The sequence below is a fragment of the Passer domesticus genome, chromosome Z, assembly GCF_036417665.1.
Source record: "Passer domesticus isolate bPasDom1 chromosome Z, bPasDom1.hap1, whole genome shotgun sequence".
Classification (NCBI taxonomy): Eukaryota; Metazoa; Chordata; class Aves; order Passeriformes; family Passeridae; genus Passer; species Passer domesticus.
The window spans coordinates 55,861,016-55,868,023 of NC_087512.1; the positions used below are offsets into that span (position 1 = coordinate 55,861,016).

The 7,008-nt window shown below is 40.1% G+C and overlaps 1 long non-coding RNA gene across 1 annotated transcript; it reads left to right on the plus strand.

Annotated features, from left to right (window-relative positions):
• Positions 1-2,306: 2,306 nt before the first annotated feature.
• Positions 2,307-6,529, plus strand: LOC135290311 (uncharacterized). The gene is made up of 3 exons (XR_010353053.1): positions 2,307-2,393; positions 3,235-3,297; positions 5,902-6,529. It is a non-coding gene; the product is annotated as an uncharacterized LOC135290311 (long non-coding RNA).
• Positions 6,530-7,008: the final 479 nt, after the last annotated feature.

A 7,008-nucleotide genomic window follows, 5' to 3' on the forward strand; every position in this document is an offset into this window, starting at 1 on the left:
TCTACTCACTCACCTTCCCTATCGCACTACTCATATCATGATCCATCCTACAATTTGCAACCTGATACATAGCCTCAGAACCCTCCATCACAAAATTCTTCACCTACCTACTATTCTTCCTAATTACAATACTAATCCTGATTGTCACTAACAACATATTCATCCTATTAATCGGTTGAGAAGGAGTTGGAATCATATCCTTCCTACTAATTAGCTGATGACACAGGTGGGCAGAAGCCAATACTGCTGCCCTCCAAGCTGTACTCTACAACTGGGTCGGAGACATCGGCCTAATCCTGTGCATAGCATGATTAGCCTCCACTATAAAAAGATCCAACAACTCTCCTCCCCATCCCAAACCCCCACACTTCCTCTACTAGGCCTCATCTGAGCTGCAACAGGCAAATCTGCCCAATTTGGCCTCTACCCATGACTCCCAGCCGCCATAGAAGGACCAACCCCCGTATCTGCACTACTTCATTCCAGCACAATACTAGTAGCCGAAATTTCTTCCCAGAAAATTTTGTCCAGCCCAGCACAGAGAAAGTAGACTACATGAATATGTGAAGCCATGAAAAGAAAAGGAGAGACTCTGCCCCAGGTGGAAAAACTGTATAAAAACTACCCGGAAAGGGGCAGCCTTCGTGAACAGAGGGGATCCAGTGCAATAGAGGTTGGATCAGCATTCACCCAGCACTGATCGCAGGCTCGACACTGTCCCTTTGATTGTGGCTATTGGAGACCGTAACTCGGTTGCAAAATAAAACCTATTTTATTAATTATTAATTTGGCTCTATCATTTATTATCTATAACAACACTACCAGGCGTGACATGGACCCTAAAACTGAATATCCCCCAGGTAGATCCTCTTAAGCAATCTACTAAAAGCTAATGCAAAGGAATAGGACAGAGCACTGTACAAAATGGATTTTTGGCTACCCTTTTTTGGAAACATACCCACAAAAAGAAGGGAAGTTTAGATTTCCTTTTCCTTCAGTGTTTGTATATGAAATCAGAGACCCTTATTTTACTCTGCAGCTTGCATGGGTTTAAACACTTGTGTTCCACAGATCTCCCATATTCTTTATGGCCTGTGTTTTAGTTACTTTGCATTGTTCATGATGAGTAAATGTAGGAAGAAATAGAGATATTCCTCAAATGCCCCAGTTCAACAGAGCTGGGATTGAAGAGGAAAAGGTATATGGGTTTTAGTAGTCTAGCATGCAATTTGCTAAGTGCATGGATATTTTAAAGTGTTTGGACTGTAGCAACGCCCCTCCCCCCTCAAAAAAAAAAAAAAAAAAAGTGGATTTTAATCTAGAAGTAGGTATATAGCAATGTGGCATTAAGGTTTCTGTATCCTGTATTTTAGAAATAAGAGTTTTAGAGCTATGTAGGTAGACATACTCAGATGATGATGATGTGTCGATAGAATCAATATAACTTTGTACTTCTGAATTTTGTCCCAGTCTATCTTCTGTTTTCATCTACCTGATGGTGCTTAAGATACCAGTAGGTCTGTTTTATTCACTGTCTGGCAACCATAATTTCCAAGTATTTTGGCAAATCATAATTTCTCAGAAAATGCCTTTTGTTTACATTAAGAACCCATTAAGGTTTCATGAGTTCAGTTCAAGACACCAAATTATCCTGGCAGATACATTCAGAAATCAAACTGGTCATGAAAAATAGGTCTCAAGTTATTAATTTAAAACCTAACATAGACAAGGGTACACAATACCTAAAAACAAAAACAAACACAATAACAAAAAAAACAATTAAAGAAAATGAAGTAGATTCAGTTATCAGTGTATTCAGTTATCTATATGGCAATATCCTGTGGTTTTTACTCTACATGTGAGTCACAAAAAGATAATTTTCTGGACAAGTCATCCCTTAGCTGATCCTAACAGAGGTATTCTGTGCAGAATATTCAGAAAAATCACTTGTCTTCAAACTAGAACTCTGTCTTGGTTTGAAAGACAGGGAAGGTGAGAACCTCTTGGAATGGAGAATATGATGCCCTTTCCTCTGAATTATCTTAACTTTGAAATTCAGGGGCTTTCAGGAAAAGGAATAATTCTTTACTAGTATGTATGTGTATAACAAGGCAATCAAACAATAACAATGGCAGCAATAACAAACAAAATAAAGAATAAACCAGAAAACCCAATAAAGTCTCTTTGTGCTCTCTAAGCACTTTCCCCTTGGTGCAGTTCCGGTCATGGCCGGCAGGGGCGCTGGTGGTTCCCGCTGGGCAGGGCAGGTGCAGTGATTCCCCCGGGGCTGCAGGGGACGCTGTGGCACAAGCTTGGAGAACACGCTGTCATGGCGGCTCAGCTGAGGCGGAAGGGATGGAAGAAAGGCTTTGTTTCACAAACCCCCTGGGCTGGTCAGTCTCGGTGCCCCTCTGGATAGCAAAAGGAGCTGTAACAGGAACCTCGGAAGCAGAAAGTGGGAATGGCAGAAATGAGCATAATCTCAAAGTAGTATACAAGAAACTCCTCAGCAGCTGCTGGAACCCAGGGGGTTCTGGGCAGGCAGGGGGTGAGGGGGCTACAGTGTAGCAAAAAAACCCAGGGCAGTGGCAAAGAAACTGTGGGGGCTGGGCAGTGGCAGCCCCCTTCCCAAACAGGAAGAGCGCCGGGAGAGGTTCCCTGTGAGGGAGAAAAGGGCTCCCAGGGTTTTCCCCTGAGGTACTGGAGAAGATGGTGACAGGCGGTTTTTAATGAGGTAGGCTGTTAATAAGGTGCCAGTTCACTGGCTGCTCTCACGAGCAAAAGCCCATCTGAAATAAATGGGCAGGAGATCTTTCTCCTTTATAATGCCTTTATTAAAAAGAATCAGCTCAGGTGGGGAGAAATCAACAGGTCGTGCCCACACCACCGTTGCTCCCAGGAGTTGCATGGAGGAGGAGGGTGATGCAGCTTTGTCCGCTAGTCTGCAGGCAGAGCTGGGGATCCATCCTCACGAGAGATTAGGAGATTCTGCCTTTTCGGTCCAACACCTCGGGTCCTCTCTCTAGTCAACATCCTTAGGTTAGGGTGAGAAGCAAAAAGGATCCAAGCAGGCACTGGACTACACTCCCATCCTTAGGCATCATCTAGGTCCCCTAGTTCTATGTTGGCTTGTTGTTTTTAGCAGTTTTCCTGGAAAACTGCAACTTTTGGTGCAATGCATTTCTCATCTGCATACTAGCTCTGATTCCACTCCCATTCTCCTGGAACCTGCAGGGTCCCAGTGTCACTCCCTGGCAAGCCTCAGGGGGGCAATGGTTAATCACCAACCATTAACAGGTAATTGAAGAAGAACTCTTAACAATGAAGCTAACTTAACAGCAACTGGTCCAACTTGTTTTAACTCTGCAACCTAAAAAAAAAAAAAAAAAAATAGATAACTTTTTATTCATAACACATCTATGGCAGAAGAAGCAGGACTGGGCTCGGGCTCCAGCGGCGGTGAATTCCCCCTCCTCCAAGCAGTAGCTGGCCTGTCTTCTTCTGAAGTCAAGAGACCAAGAGAGTGAGCAGCTGCCCCAGCCCCACCCCCCCATTTTGTTTTTGGGGTTTTTTTTTTTCTTTCTGGCCCCAATTCTCATGGTATCTCTGCCCCTCCATGATCCCTTCCTGGGGCAACTTCTTTTGTCTCTCTTGAGTACCCTGTCATTATTATCTTTTAGCAACAAATTCCCTAATGGAATGAAAAGGAAAAACCCTAACCTCCAACATTTTCCTTAGTGAGTCAAGCAAGTAACATCAGTTATTGAAATTAATTAGGAGATTGTTAGTGTATATCCGTAACACAAAAGATGCACCATCATTTGCTTTTATTATAAGCTTTCATCTTTCTCACTATAAAACTCCTAAACATTATGACCAAGTACTGAATAAATTAAGGGATTATGTCATGGATAAGACTTGATGACCTCTCAAGGTCCTTTCTAACCCTACATTTCACTGATGATAGGGTATCTTAAGTTCCAAGTGAGACTCCATAGGGCCCTATGCCTGTTAAACATTTTTTTTTTCTGGAAGGGAAGTTAATATGATCTGAAGACATAGCCATATACATCATAAGAAACCCAGATGTTAGGCAGGTAAGTTATTTCTGGAGAAGTAATTTAAGAGATACAAAAGCAGAATTCAATGTTTGGTAAGGAAGCAATAGTTATCTCAGCAAGTCTATCAGGCCTAATACCTCAGTAAGTATAAGTCCCTTAAAGGTCCTGCTAACCTAAATGAGTGGAAAATTCCTTGTTCAACCACAGAATAAAAGTATGTCTGGTGTGAACCTGTAGTTGATAGAGTCTATCTGTCATCTCAGAGCACAGACATGGTCAGGGCTGATATGTGACTCAGAGGAAAGCAAGGAAAAAAATTCACTCCCAGACATCAAACTGTTCATCAAAAACAATTCTTTCCTGATCCCTACAGATTATTAAAGGAAACTCTGCAGTATGAAATGTGATTACATTCATTAGCTAAATATAAAACTGCAACTGTTAGAGTGATGTAGTTTTTAATTTTTTAAGTAAAATATATGTGAGAAATTGTATCTTACTAATTAGCACTATTTAAAAAATAATACTTGCATAAATTAATCTGGTTCTAGATCAGTCTGATTTTCCAAGTTTCTTTACAAATCTATTGCTGCTGGCAAGCATTAGAAAATCTTCATTCTGTAATCATACAATGTAGCAATAATTGAAGTTGTAAAAAAAAAGAAAAAAGGAAAAAAAAAAGCCCACTGTTGAGTCACAAAGTTGATTCCACAAATTCATAATGTTGATTCTACAAATCTTTAGAAAGCTGTTAAGTGTACGGCAAGGTTTCTTTGAGATATCTCATGGCTTTTGAGCTCTACTAGCCTTTTGAGTATCTGTTATTCATGGCTTTATATCTGATGGATAGTATTCAAACATTCTAGAAGTTACTGAATTTCTGTGGATAAGAACATCTCTTAGCATTTACTTTGCTTGCTAGGCCATTAGACTCCTTTCTAACCTGTCCTGAGGTCCCTTTCGTCACTCAGGAGATAAATAGCTGGATGAAAGGAGTGGTACGTTCATTAACGGGGTAAGTTCTTAGCTCCATGTCCACAATGTTTTTAAATGCATTCAGTCAGGCAGCTGCTCTGCATAACCTGTTCAACCTGCTGGAAATATGTGCTCATTGCACATACCAAATGGTTCATGGTCCATTAATAATGGTTTGTTATTAGCTCAGCTACATCTTCGCTTACCCTTACATCTCTCTGAAAGCATAGGTACATCTATACATGTTCTTTATCCTTCCGGGGCTCTCCTCTTCACAGATTTTAATTTTTTTAAATGCTGAATATATGGTTTGATACTAAGTGTAGCCATGTGACTTGAAGTAGAGATGTTTACACCACAATTTAATGTATTTTTTACACAACTTTTTGTTTTGACTCTCTTCCACGAACCAGCCTCTGCATTTTTCTGTTGATCTGCTCTTAACCCAAAAAGTCAAGGATGCAGAAAACACTGGTATACTTAATTTTCTCTGCATTAAGATTACTGCAAGAAAATTGTGATTGTATAGCTGTGAGGAAGAAAATCATAACAACAAAGTAGGAAAAAAAATTATGTGGCCTTTGAAATGCCATCACTGAAATCCTTGTTTAGTAAACAGTGCTTGTATGTCACACCAAAAACTGATCTCTCAATTCACATGAACTCTTGTGTTCCTCAGATATGCTAGCAGTATTTTGTTTAGATATAAACATAATTCAACATCCATAGGTCTTTATCCTGAATAATTTATTTCCATGAGAAGCAAGTTAAAACAAGTTTTCACAAGTTGCATGTATGCTATATACATAGCAAAAGTCTTTTATTGTGATGCTTGAGGGTTTATTTCTCTCTGCTGTATTGGCAGATCCTGTAGCTACCTGCTGGCTAGTGAAAAAGACATTCAGATGGATAACAAATCAATTGATCTGTTCATAGTAGTGCCCTGTAGAAGAATTCTTGGCAGGACAAGGGCATGCTATACCCCTCCAGAGACTGGACAACGCTGGCCTGTAGATTGAAGACTTACTCTAAAGACCATGTACCATCCTCGAACAAGAACAACATAGACCATGTATCATCCTTGAACAGATACAACAAGGAAGAATGAGCATTGTGCAAGCATGAAGCTGGATGCCAAACACGATATGAGAACTGCTAATTTAGCACACCTTAGCTAAAAATACTTATAGTGTGACAAGCAGTCAGAAATAACATGTATGTGCGAATGCAACCACTTAACCAATGAGCATTAAACAGTAGTGGCGTGGAACAGTGTATACAGAAGCATAAATATGCCAAAGTTACTTAATAAAGTAGGACGACATGTAGCCTTATTGGTGTGATTGTTATTACTCGGCTGACTCTCCATGGGACCCTCTTCAGTGCCCTTCATAAGAGGTCCTGTGGCTAATCATAGTCTGTTTCTTATTGCTACACAGCTGACATGAAAATGACCACAAGTTATCTTTTTTTTTCCTTAGTTTCTTGCAAGAACTCTTCTGATAATAGTCATGGTAACTCAGAAGGCTTTTGTATTCTAAAGAGGTTAAAAAATAGGATTGAGATTATCTTCCTAATACTTTTACATGTTTTGCTTTTCCTTTAGGGACTGGTATACATCTCCTCCTCTCATTATAAGAAATGGATAGCATTTTCATATTATGTTATAAATTAGGTCTGGAGAACTTCCCTTTAACTCTACTCAGAAATATCTAAACCCCTGAGTTTATAATACTGCAGTCTTAGAGGTCCTTATTCAGTGTGGAAATTTATGGCTTCATTGCTGTGATCTCTTAGACCTTTCTGAAGGTTTCTGGGATAAGGAAATAGTCTCTGTGGGTTGACATTGGGTGCTATAGACCAGATAGTTATTTTCACTTGTTATCTTCAACATGCTGAGTTCAAATCTTCCCAGTGCTCTATTTTCGCTATCCAGAAAGAGCAGAAACATAATTTTGAACTGAGTGATTGC